Here is a 14,378-nt window from a genome sequence, read left to right on the forward strand (position 1 = left end):
TCCCTGGGAAACAATATTTGATCTTTCTAAATAATGGTAGTAATTTGTCAAGAAAAGAAAAGATGAGGAAGGTGTGTGTGCTACAGAGACTGTGTTGCTTTCTATGAAAGCAGGACAAATTACCTATTTGCAATAGCAAAATGAGATTTTGTAAACTGTATTCTAAGAAGATTTAAACATGGAGCATTTCCTGGATATGGAAATTAGAAATAGGGCAGCAGGTTAGTTATTAAAACTTTCTAACAGGTAATCTGTCATGAAGCTTTTAGACGGAGATGGCATTTATGAAGAACTTCTCTTTTCAATACAGGAGCTGTTATTTTCTGCAATCTGGCCAAGCACTATATAAATGGGACCAAATCATAATATACTGAAATTCCCTCATGATTTTTGTGCTGTCACCTAGAATCAGAAGGGACAAAGCCAGAACTAGTTGGAAAAATCTGAGGAATATAACTCCAAGAACTCTCCAGCCAGCATGCCCACTACCATGCTCTTTGGAGGATTTTGGGAGTTGTTGTCCAGAAGATAACTTCCCCAAGGTCTGGTTGGGGTAAGGGAAAAATCATTTGAAGGAATGGATATGTTGAAATGGGCATGTGTCAGATAGAGTAGGCAGCTTAATTAGTATCCTGCCCATCAACAGTAACTGTGCTCTGTGTTTGCTGAACACTGAAAACAGAAATGATAATCCCCAACAGCTTCTCGGTGGCTGCTTCTAGGCTCTGGAATTGTTTGCCAAAGGAAGATAGGCTGGCTCCTTCTCTGTTGTCTTCCAGGACAATTGGGAAGCATTTTGATGATTAGCTGGTTGTGTAGAAGGGCTTTTACTGGGGTGTGTGCGTTGCATTTTTATTCTTATTGTTAGTGGTGTTTTAATATGATGGCCTTTTAATTGACTTTGAATTTTTTATCTTTAGACTTTTAGCTATACTTTGCTTTAACCTATTTGGTAAGCCAGCTTGGGAGAAAAGTCAGGATATAACTTTTAAAAATAAAAATAAAGAAATAAAACAACTATGCTTTGTGTCCAGGTCCATGGAATAACGTATCTCAGTAGACAAATAGGCAAGGTAGTGGCTGAGATTGAATGGTAGGCTCACACTTTACTAAGAAGCTTGTCACAGCAGATAGATTTCACAAGGAGAAATGGTTCAGCCATCAATTTGCACTGCAAATCTGGATATATCAGGAGGACAAAAAGGAAAATGGGTAGGAGGAAGGAGTTGCTGAAGAAGAAGCAAGAAGGGGAACATTAAAATAGACAGCAATATCCAAGGTCAGTGAGCACCAAGACCTGTCAGGAATCTCAATCCTGTAGTTGCAATAAAAGGTGAAAACAGAAATAGAAGACAGATGAGGTCAACTGAAGAGGTAAAATATGAAGAGGCCAACTAGGAGTCTGGGAGGTCACTGAGGGGCTTGACAGACTGCCCCTTTCCTAGCCATATTGGGGCTGCAGCAACCACATGCCGTGGCCCCAATCCGGCCTTTCAAGAGTGCAAAAAGCAGCTCCTTTTTGCACCCTTGAAAGGGTACCATAGCTGCAGTGGCACAGCGATATGGCATTCCTTTGGTGCTATGTTGCATGGAGGGAGCGCCAGAGGAGTGCAATGATGCCGCACACCATGTGGAACAGCATGCAGCATCGTGGCACCCTGGGAACGGAGTCAGGGTATGCGTCATCTGAATGTGATGCCCCGACTTTGCTGCCAGGCTGACCTTTCAAGCCGATCTATTAAATCATTTTGTGATGATGTGTGTACTTTTATCTAGGGCCTTAGGATGGTGGTGGAGGAAAAATATGCCTTATTGGTAGGAATACATTGTATGATTCACATTCATTTTGATAACGCTGGAGAAGAAGACTGAGAGATTTCCAAACAGAATGCGCAGTCCACTGTAGAGCCATATTCACTAACATAATTCATGACTGGACAGAGATTAAAAAGCCATAAAACACATGGCCGATTTATATACCCAGCCCATCTGTTACTTATTCAGGTAAAGTTTAGTCTTCCTCTAAGATAATTAGATTTTCAGGAAGCATAACCTTTCTGAAGGGGCGTTTGCAGTATTAATTGATGTGCACTAATTAACCCTGAGGAGAAGCCAACACTTTTTTTTTATTTGCACATGCCAACAATTCCCCCCCCCCCCAATTCTTCCACGCAGAATATCTAAAAGGGAAAAGCAGTATTCTCATACATCTTCATGATTACACAGCTATTCTTGTTTAATGGCTCTAAAATTTAAAACATTGCTTTAATTTAGTATTCCAAGTTCTTCCACATATGCTAATTGAAAAGTTGGCAGGGGACCACCCTGATGATATGTCTTTAATGCATGTTAATATTTGTGAAATGATAAAAGAATCTGCTTTATAAAGGCTGATAAGATGTCACAACTCCCCTGGTGTTACTTTTAGATCAGAGGTCGGCAGCATGTGGTCTACAAGCTGCATGCAGCCCTTGAATTTTCTTTTTGTGGTTCCATACTGCTGCTGCTGAATTGTCCACTGCTACAAGCTATGGCAATGCAATCACACTGCCACAGCTTTTCAGAGATTTTTTTTTATTTGTTCAGTAGAAGAAACTTCTTTAAAGTTTCCTTCAGTGTTAGAACCATTACCAAGCTGTTCATGGTTTTCGACTATAGGAGAACAAACTCTTTCATGCCTGCATCACAGAGCTACTGAAATGGTTCTAGGAGAAGGATGTGCTCCTATATTTTGCGTTTGGGTGTGTACTCAGGGAGCAATCTTGCTCAGTAACACCACAAAACGATCCCTGCTTTAGAGATATTTTGGTGTCTTCCTGAGGTGCTCAATCACATGTGGAGCTCTAAGCCAGATGGGTGGCCCACGGTGGCAAGACAAGCTTAAGAAATAAGTTTCTTGCAGTAAACAAAAAGGTGCCAGTTGCCATTATGGTGTGGCAGAAAATCCCAAAAGCATTACTCTCCTTCCTTGCAATTAAAATAAATAATAACAATTGAAGACAGCATCAGTTTATTACCATTTCAGATGCACAAAAGTCCAATGACTGGATGGGCAAATCTGTCAGTTTACTCTCTGTCATGTTCAAATGTTTAAAATCACCAGTTCTTTCCATCAAATTCATGAAGAAATGTCTGAATTTTGGAAAGTTTTCATCAAAAGCTTGACTCAGGCTTGCATCCTTCCGAGGTCACTAAAATGAGTACCCAGACTTTTGGGGGCAAATTAGCTTACTTGCTAATTAGCTTACTTGCTGTTCACCGCTATGATCTTTGGAATAGCAGTATATAAATAAAACAAATTATTAAACAAATTAAAACATGGACCAAACATTTTTCCCCCTAACCATCTCTACTTCACACTGCTTGTGTGCTACCAAAGCAGGAGCTCAATGGCTTTCTTACTTATGTACATGAACTTGTTGTGCAAACAGTTAATATTTCTTGGAAAAGACCTGTATACCTTATTCTTTGGCATTGAGTCTGAGTTCATGTGCCAATGATAAAAGCTGATGTGTGGTAGGAAAGCCTTTTTTTTGCTAAAATGACCAATTATTGGCTGCTCTTCAGAAACCAGCCTTGATAGCTCGTTGCCCTGATTAGAGGAAGCAGCTGCTTCCTCTTACTCATTTAGTCCAGCTTTTAAAAGCAGCCCTTTATTATTGTTGGTTAGGCTAATTGGATGTCTTCTATGTTATGGATAAAAATAACAAAGGATTGGATGTAGATTTACTATGAGCAGCAGAACTCTGCTCATTGGGTGTTCTCCTGTAGTGGATCTGGGGTTGGACATGATTTCCATTTCTTCATTCTTCCAGCCACATCCGTCTATCTGAAAAGCTCCTCTGGTGGATTGAGGAATACACCAGAGTAGTATGTGTGTGTACACATGGGGATAACCACTGCTACATCTCTGTCTCCTCTTTGAAAGGAAGGATTCATTGCTTTTCTGGAAGGGCATAGCTGGATCCATCTTCAAGAATCTTGTGGCACCTTAAAGACAAACAAATATATTGGAGCAGATTTTTATAGACAAGATCTTACTTCAACAAATGTATGTGCTTTCAATTAAATCTCCAAACAAATAAAATCCAGCCTGTGAACACTCATATTACAGTAAATTTCTTAGGAGCAAATAACTGATCAAATAGGTACTCATCCATCCTCTGTGCTTTAAAAAAAAAAGAGTCCAAAAGCCGCACAGTGGAGGGGTGATGGTGAAGAAAATATGTTTGGACTTATAGTGAATTGGTGCCTAATCCTTTCTTGTACCATTTCTCTAATCAAAGTCTATCCTGGAAAATATTAGCCCTCTCAAAGGAAAATGCGAATACCTGTACTAGTATTGTTATGTCCCACTTCCCTGAGCAGTGCAAAATATGGCAGCCAGGCTGGTCGCTGGAAAAACTAGGAGTGACCGAATAACACCCATCTTAAAATCTCTTCACTGGCTGCCTATTAGTTTCTGGGCATAGTACAAGGTGTTAGTTATAACCTTTAAAGCCCTACATGGCTTGGGTCCAACCTATTTGAGGGATCGCCTGCTTCCATATAATCCGCCCCACACCCTCAGGTCCTCTGGGAGGAATCTATTGCATCCTTTAAAAACCAGACTAACTGCTATCTCCCAGAGAGCCTTCTCTGCAATTGCTCCCAAACTATGGAACAGTCTGCCAGACGAGATCCGTCAAATTGCCAGCTTAGGCGGGTTACACACTGCCGAAAAGCGGTGGTCTGCCGCCGCCGCCGGTTTCGGCGTCCGGGAACTGCAGCCGCCAAATGGCGCAGTTCCCAGATGCTGCAAAGAAGGAGCGTGAAAATTGCGCTCCTTTCTGCGCCCCGGAAGAGACGCTGCAAGTGCCGAAGCGCGCACTCACGGCGTCATTTCAGGGGCGCAACGTGCGGATGCAGTGCATCCGCTACATCAAGATGGCGGTGGCCGTGTGGAACGGCCGCCGCCATTTCGTATGGACTCAGTCCGTACTAGGGTTAGGGGCGTCTGGAAGAGACGCCCCTTTCTAACCCTAATACGTGCTGAGCACGTACTTTCCTGCCCGTTTGTAATGGGGCCTGTGACAGCTTTAAAAAAGCTGTCAAGATGGATCTCTTCCAGCAGGCCTTTCCTGAATAAAAGTGCCCGGCCTCAGAATGACTGCCCCCCCACATCATGTATCAGCCCACCGCTCTGTCATCGCTGTATTTTATTGTGTTTTTAATAGATGTTTTAATTGTAATTTGTTTAATCCTGTTTTAAGGGGGGGAATTTGGGACATAAATTTGTAAATGTGGATTTTAACATGTTGTAGCCACTTTGATTGTCTTGTCACAGAAAAGCGGGATATAAATAAAAGTTTTATTTATTTTATTTATCACAGCAACGCTTACTAAGGTCTACCTTCTTGTAATGTCATTGTAGCCAATGTGATATAGTGGTCTGAGTATTAGACTATGGACCTTATCACACTTGACGAATTCCCTGCAGAAAAGGGATTTTGAAAGTAGAAAAAACCTGCAAATGCAGGATGTTTTTCAGATGTGTTTGCGCTAAAGAGCAATACTGTGAAAATAAAGCAAATGGAAAGTCGACAAAAACAACACCTTTTTACTTTGGGGAAGTCATCTGAAAAACATACCACATTTGTGGGTTTTTTTCTACTTTTAAACCCCGTTTCTGCCTGGGATTCATCTAGTGTGATAAGGTCCAAAGACTCTGGAGACCAGGGTTTAATTCCCAGCTCAGGCATGAAACCCACTGGATGACCTTGGTCAAGTCACATGTTCTCAGCCTCAGGGGAAGACAATGGCAAACCCCCTTTGTTCTTGCCAAGAAAACGCCATGATAGGTTCACCTTAGGGTTGCTCTGTGTCAGAAACAACTTAAAGGCACACAACACAGAAGGAGGGAGAGAGAGAAAGAGAGTAATATTTGGATATACATCAATTCAGCATAGGAGTTATGTCATACCTGGAGAAGGTCTCTTCAGATGTGGAAGGGAAAGGGAGAGCCAAGATAGCAGGCATAGCCAGAGGAGGCTGGTGGTCTTGGCATGACTGTGAGAGAATCTGAACTTGTCCCTATGTAGCATCTGCAGATAGGAGGAAAATGCAGAGGCACTTCACTCTGTGAAGCATCAAAAATTAAAATGCTAGTTGCAAAGGGACAGGAAACATCCTGATCCATTTTAACAGGACAACACTGAGATTGTTATAACAATAATAGATAATTTATTTATAGCCCACCCAATCACTAGGAATCTGGGTGAGTTACAACAGTAAAAATGCATTACAATAAAATACTAAATGGTCCCTTCCCAACCCCCTCCCAATATTAGGCTCTACATTAGCCCAATTAGCTCAGTCAAGGCTGTTCCAAACAAACAGCTCCAGTATTCCCTTATCTTGTCTGAAGTGTATGTCTTTGTTGATTTCTGACCTTTGGCATGTGCCTTGAATTTATTTTTCAGATGACTCCCTTATTGGTTCTGCACCTCAGACTCTTAAACTGTGCATTTGTTTCCATGGTCACCCCATGTATGACCTGGAACTGGCCTCTTTTTCCTCTTTCTATTCCTATTGCTGTAGATGCATTTACCTGGTCATTTCCAAATTAAACGAGACATTAGGTGTCCTCCAACAGCTTAAGCACCTCAATAAGCAGCAAGCACTGTGTTCCTCATCAGAATAACTGGAGGGCATCACATGATTCCCAGGTTCTGGTAGCTTATGTTGCATCACTAAGGCCTTAAGATAGGGGAGTGATAACCTTTTTCAACTATGTTAGTCAAGATTTTGGGTCTGTACAAACTATAAAACAAAACAAACAAACAGCTTCATTTATATACCACTTCATACCGAACTAGCAGTGTCTAAGCAGTTTACAAGTGTAAGCTAATTGTCTCCAACAATCTGGGTACTCTGGGTACTCAGATTGTACAATGATTACTTGATAGACAGAGAAGTACTTTGTTGCGATTCATTTCACTTTCTACATATCTAGTTTAATTGGCTTCCCATTTTAATTGTTTGCCCATTGCTTGGGGAATTAGTAGCCTGCTGGGATTCATCTGTAAAACATACTGTCACCCTTTACATTTCATTCTCATAAAGTTATAGAACTATAAAGCTGGAAGAAACCTCCAGGGCCATCTTATCCAGATCTCTACCATGTTGGAATAGAGAGCTGAAACAAGCCTGAGAAATGGCCATCCAACCCCTGTTTAAAGATTCCAAAGAAGGAGACTCTACCACACTCCAGGACAGTCTATTCCATTGCCAAGCCGCTCTTACCAACAGGCAGATCTTCATAATATTTAGGTGGAGTCCGCCTTCCTTCCTTCCTTTCTGGTAATTTGAATCTACCAGTTTATGTTCTACCTTCTTGAGCAGCAGAAATCTGCTCAAATAGAGAACTTGCTCTATGCTCTAACTGACATAGCGTCATATATTTAAAGATGCCTATTTTCTATTTTGGAAAAAATTAACGTATCACTGACTCATTGGGTCTTGTGATTATGCTGTTGAATCTGCATTGGTAATTGGAAACACATGTGGCATCCAAGGTGCTCTGGCCTGGAACAAAAAAAACACCATTCTGAATAAATGTTGACTTGGATACTATATTTGCAACAGAATCAGTGCAGGATCTTACCCAATTTTGATGGATATCTATCAGTTTAGACTCAGGATGTGTGCATGATATTTGGAGCAATGAGGCTCACCATGGTAATACTTTTATCCTCTAATGACATATGGTTTACAGGTTAAGCAAATACAATAGGGAGCACAGCTGGCCCTACCACTGGTAAGAATTTCATTTCCTGATGTCTTGCCTGCCATTATTGCATGAGTTTTTAGGTGCCTGAAAAATTTGAAATCTCATGGGAGCCTTGAGATGTCACAAGAGGCCCATGTCTTGTGAGAGCTGAGGCTGTCTTATATTGCTTTACCTCAAACACCCTGTATTTATTTCCAGAAAACCTGAAAACATCAGGAGTGTACTGTTTTAACCTTTGCCTCAGGCAATAAAATGTCTTAGGACAGACCTTGGAACCATTCACACTATGGAAATAAGCCTGTTTGGAACCGGTTTATTTCTGTGACATTCACACTCACCTCACTTGCAACTGATGCAGTTTGCAGGGGTAGCTGCCAAAAAGCCCACTTAAACTGGTGCATTTGGCACTGGATCCCTTAGTGATTTTTTTTAAAGAGCTAAAATGATCCCCATCTTTGGTAGTGTAGACTACCAAATCAATTCGGATCACACTACATTGTTCCCGGAAATGGAGGCACCTCCATTTTTAATCAGTACGGTGGCAAATGTGAATGGCAACAGGGTTAAAATGGCATTGAGAGATTAAATCATGGTAAATGTAGTGAAAACATCAAACTGATTCTGAATTGGTTCTGGATCGGTGTGAAGATGCAAATCTCTTCATTCAAAAAAGTAAGTGTGAATGACCCCCTTGTGTGATATCGAGGTATGAAAAGAACTGATGTCCTTTTCAAAGAGGAGTTTATTTTGTAATGGAGGTTGTAGTAAGATCTCTTCTGAAGAAAGAGTTCACTGTACATTACATTATCTTTGTTTTCCTTGATGAATAAAAAATTTATATAATTTTTGGACATCTCAGTCCTGGCTTCCAGTATTTTTCCAGTTCTTTTGTATAATTTTTGGAATAGGATTGCGAGACCTTTTGCCTATCACAGTGTTCAGGCACTGGAGGAAAAGAGGAAGGAAAGAGATCAGAAAACATTTGGCAGGCTCAGCACTCACATTTGACTCAACACTTACTGCTGTAGTTGCTAATGGAGACCCAAGTTCATTGACATTGGCAGGACCTGCCTCTTCTGATGCTAAAAACCCATTAATCTGTCAGGTAGCTGATATATTTGATAAACTATGCTTTAGCGCACCTGTTACCAGGTGGTGAGGAGTCAGTTATGGGAAAGATATATATATTGTTTGGTCATGCTGGCATCTGAAAATGGCTTTCTATATTTGTACAACATCCTGGCGAGGTGAAATAAAACTGCCATGGCAAGCTATTGAGTACAGACGCACTGTGCAAACATCCAATTTAATCAGTTCCACTGGGAGTACATAGCTGCTGCTACATCAGTCTCTACTGGTGAACCCGCTGAGCATTTTATGGGGAAATCAGCATGATTCCCTCTCTCATTTTTTTAAAAAAATGCAACTCCTCCTTCTTACTCCTAATGGCAGTCATTGCAGTCCCAAAAACTGATGAAACATGTTTGTATTGTAAGAGAAATTCTAGGCAGAACAATAAGGTTAGCTTTACTAGTGTGTGAACCTTCTGTATCACCTAAGGCAGTGATATTCAAACTTTTTACCTTGGGACTCCCCTTTACATGTAAATGCTGACATTGCCCCACTACTCAGTGTGGTAAATGAATAAAAATATTTTGTTTATTTGTGTGTGTGTGTGTATGCTGTGCCTTCAAGTCGTTTCAGACTCATAGCGACCCAAAGGCCATGGGGTTTTCTTGACAAGATGTCTTCAGAGCAGGTTTGCCATTGTCCTCCCCTCAGGCTGAGAACGTGTGACTTGCCTATGGTCACCCAGTATTTAGTGTGCATATTTTCATTGGCATATCCATGAAAATTAATATTTTAACACTTTATAAGGAAATAAACATTGTTCAAATTATAACAGTTTTATTTAAGTAAATTCAACATTTAACTCAATGCACATGTAAGTTTTATACTAAAAAGTTTGGGAAGAGGAGGAGAAGGATGACTCAAGACCTTTAAGTCTCCACTCTTTTGAGCAACTCTCCTGCCCCCTTTTGGGGGTCCCCCTCAGTGGTTTGAGAAGAATTGACATATGGCTTTAGAAATATGAGGAAAGGGGGGGGGGAGGTGAGAAGTCCTTTATTTATTTGTTATTTTTAAGATTATGACTATCTGGCTGTTAATTTTTATAAATAAAAGATCCCAGACAAGTTTGCAGTAATGAAAGCCACCCAAATATGATGAAACAAATCATCATCAACAACAATAACAACCACCACTAATTGAACAAAAAAATTGCATTGTTCTGATCACCAAGGGTAACTGGCAAGAGGAACAGTGAGGAAAATGCTTGGGCAAACAAATGATTCCTCGGATAGTACCATTATGCCCCATACTATAAGCCTAACTGATCTCAATGGGTAGATAGTTAGACATGATAGGGAATTCCTATGTACTGCAACAAAACTTTCCTCACTATGAGGTAGACCAGTAAGCAGTATCTCCTTTTCAGAGTGACTTCTGTATGGAAGAAGGAAGTCTCTCAGATACAGGCCTTTCATACTACTAAAGATTTCTCTCAAATGTATGGATTATCTGTAAGTGAATATAGTGCAACTGCAGTGTATTTTCAAGAGATTTTACGTGAGGCACTCTTGGGATTTCCAGTTTAGAGCAGGGATTTAGACTTCTTAGCCAGAGAGTTCTGGTGACTTACTAAACTACAAAACCCAGGATTCCACAGGATGAAGTGATGGGAGGTAAAGTGGAATCACAGTGCTATAATTGTATAGCCTGTCTTCCTTTGACAATTCTTTTGCTTCTCCTTTAGTTTGGTACATATCAGCCTTACTGGTTTACATCTCAGTTGCCTTAAGAATGGTGATGTTTAATCCAGTGGTTCTAAATTGTGCTTTGCATACTGCCTCTGTAAATGTCACCTGAAATAGGGAATTGTAGGAAATTGGCTCGGTCTTCAACACAAATATAATCAACTTAAGTGTAAATTTCCATGGCTTTTGCCTCCATTTTATTACCAACAATCTAGTTTCCCAGGCTATTTCAATATCATGTTCTCAGTAAACTTAGTGTACAGTGTCAGTTTCTTCTACACAGGTGGGGCTTTCCACTTCAATTTCATCTGCACTAAAAACACCAGGCAGGTGAGACCCTCTCTGTGAAGCTTTGTGGAAAAGATAGACCTAGCTATACCATATTTCCCACCAGAAAACTGCTGTTTGTCCTTCATTTGTAGCATTCAGTTTCAGTCCTGAAATGAAAGAAAGAGAAAAAGCGACATAAGAAATACAAGACGTCCATTTGTCTAGTATCATACAGTGTCTTTGGCTGTTACTTCATTATAGCAACCTTCAGTGGTGTCCCTTATTCTCCCAATGATGCCATCCCTGTTATTGGATCAGAATCCTTCACTTTAGCATTGATCCCATTTTGCTATGGTTTCCAGTGTACTCACCTACTACACACCCAAAAGTACCAATTGTTTGTTTGGTGCTGGCTTTCCTTCATGTGTAGCATTCAGCTCCAGTCCTGGAATGTCTTCAAATGGACTAGAGATTTTTGCATGAAGTTCTCTGTCTTGGTTGTTATTTGGAAAGGGAAAGCTACTGGCCTCTGTTCACTGTTGTTCAGCTCAACAGTCACTGAGACATGCTTTGTCAAACTTTCGTTCTGTTTAACAGGGTTCACTAACCTACGGAGGTTACTATTATAGGAAACACTTCTTTCAGCCTACAATTCAGAAGTCAATCAGCTGTAATAAATCTCATCATGAACCTGTTTTGAAAAGAGTTGCCAATGTATCATTAATCCTGTTATTTCCCCTCATGTAGTGGCTGGTCTTAGCGTTGTCCATTTTACAAACTCCATTAAGATCTGAACCATTAGTACACTCATTCTCATTCTTCCCACTATGGTTAGTTGAAGTCTATTATCATCACTGCCTTGGTACCACCCTTGGTCTCCTTTTCTTTAGTGGTATCATTTCCCTTGATATTGGATCCTCATCCATCAACTCCTATTGCCAGCTTTTCTGGAACTATACTAAATACTAAATTCTTTGGTAAATTTCTATCAGAGATTTTCCCCTCTTAAGTTTTATGGATGGTTTACTGATGATATCTTTACTATTTTCTTTGACAATCTCATTACATTTTTTCCAACTGGATTACTTCACATTACATTAACTTGTTAAACTGATATATGGAAATCCCATTTTTAGATGCATGGTATATATTTCTGAAGGCTGTGTACAAATTTATATCATATGTTCTGATAGAAATTTCATTTTGCATTTTTGTAGTTACCATTCAAATCATCTCAAGAAAAATCTTCTAGGCAGATGATTTCTGTAAGGTAAAGCAGTGCTACTCAAAGTAAGAGTTCATGGACTAGTGTTGTCCCTTGAGCCAGTGGTCCCTGGTCCCTGGTGAGTTTTCAGGAAAGAAAGAAACCATCTTAGCCAATAGGCACAAATAGGCAATGGTTCCTGGCACTTTGGAGGGAAAATGCCAGTCCCCCATATCAGATAGCATGTAATGTATTGCCTTAAAAGAAACAATACCTCAGAGTTCAGATATAAGTTAAATGTTGATTCCCCCCCCCCCCCAAGCATTAATTCACAGAGATTTTCCCAAGCAGATTATTTTTATGTACCAATGCTTTGCTGAGAAGAAAGATTGAACCATATTGTTGCTGTTAACTGCCTTTGAGTCAACCTCAACTCATGGCAACCCTGTGAATGAGACATCTCCTAGACCCCTATTCTCTATTGCTCTGCTCAGGTCCTGCAGGTTCAGGTCCATGACCTCCCCAATTCAGTCTAGCCATCTGGCATGCAGTCTTCCTCTATTTCTGCTGCCCTCTACCCTTCCTAGCATTATTGTCTTTTCTAATGAGACTTGCCTTCTCATGATGTGGCTAAAGTACAACAGCCTCAGTATAATCATCTTGGCTTCCAGGGAGAGTTCAGGGTTGATCTGTTCAAGGATCCATTTATTTGTCTTTTTGGCTGTCCATAGTTTTCTCAGCACTGTTTTCCAGCACCACATTTCATATGAGTTGATTTTCTTTTTACTTCTTTTCTTCATTGTCCAGCTATCTTATCCACGCAAGGTGATGGGGAAAAACATAGCTTGAATTATTGTGACTTTAGTGCTCATATCTTTATACTTTAGGATCTTGTATAGTTCTTTCATTGCTGCCTTTCCCGTCTTCTGATTTCTTGACTGCAGTCTTTGTTCTGATCAATGTTTGATCCAAGGTAAGGGAAATCTTTAACTATTTTGATTTCCTCATTGTCAAGGGGGTTGTCTCCAATCACCAAATATTCCAGCTTCCCTCCAGCCAAACGTTGACTAGTTTAGATGACATAGCCAGGCATCCTGTTTCTGTTTCAGACAGGGTAACTGGGGATCACCAGATGGACCACCAGATGTTAAAATAAGGAGTGGTGCACTGGTCCCAGGTCAGTGTCTGAACAGCTACATGTCCCTGTGCTGACCCAGGAACCAAACCAGGTGAGTACTGGGTCCAAGAAAACATGGGCTTGGCCCATCTGCTCCACCCGAATCCTCTGTGGTCACTGAATTTGTACAAATTCAAGATTTAATTTATACAAATCTCTGTGGCCATTATTTAAGTTCAGCAGTATACCCACCTTTGAACTATACCATACTGATTGAGTATTTTGGTCACTGAAATGCAACAATTTATTTTACAAGGTGTTCCTAAAACATTGACACTTAGTATCATATTGCCCAAGTGTGACAGAGCCCCATCAACTGGCTTCTGTAGGATTTGCAATTTGTTGGACAAATTAATTCATACAGTATTTTTTTTACCTTTCTAATGGGGCTTTGTAAATATGGACTCTGTTTACAGAGTTGGCAGATGAAAGAATGCTGTAATTCGGTCGAACACTGAAAGATACAAATCCTTCACAAATTAAAATTCCGATTGTGTGATTCATGTTATGATGTGTCTATGCCTAAATATGTTGTGGGCGGGGTTGGTGTGGCCGGCTGCATGCTGGGTAGTGAAGTCTTTTTTGAAACACGTGTGCAACAAACTTTCCACGCCGGGTTTTCAAGAACTGTGACTTTTAATTGTAACTAACAACCACAACTTAGTGCAACTTCCCTGAATTCCCAAATCCCAGGGCAACAGTCTCTCAGATTCCTTTGCTACTCTGGCTTCCGCTCCCCGACGTCCTCCGGGTGCTTCTCCCCTCGGGCTGTCCGACCACCTGCGTGTTTTTCCAGGGGTTCTCTCTCTGCCTTCTCCCTCTCCTGCAGCTGAGGCCCTTGCTCCCAATGACTCCCTTTGCTGTCCCACCATTCACTCACTAAGCCTCCGGCCTCTGGTCTCCTCCAGTGTTCCTCCTCTGGAAAAGGAAAGTCCCCTTCCTCTCAGGGGTCCCACAGTTGAAGAGTCTTGTGGGGCCCTGGTGGCCTTGGACTTAGTTTGGTTTGCAGGGACACGGGCCGTCCGGCCCTAAGAGGGCTCCGCCTCACCCTGTCTCGTCCTAACTCGACCCCCTCTCCCCGTCCTCCTCTTCCGCATCTGTTCCCTCTCCCCACACGCACCTCTCCCTCTCCTCTTATCC

This window comes from Sceloporus occidentalis, unplaced genomic scaffold, assembly GCF_023333645.1.
Source record: "Sceloporus occidentalis isolate IW3139 unplaced genomic scaffold, rSceOcc1.0.p SCAF_4, whole genome shotgun sequence".
NCBI lineage: Eukaryota > Metazoa > Chordata > Lepidosauria > Squamata > Phrynosomatidae > Sceloporus > Sceloporus occidentalis.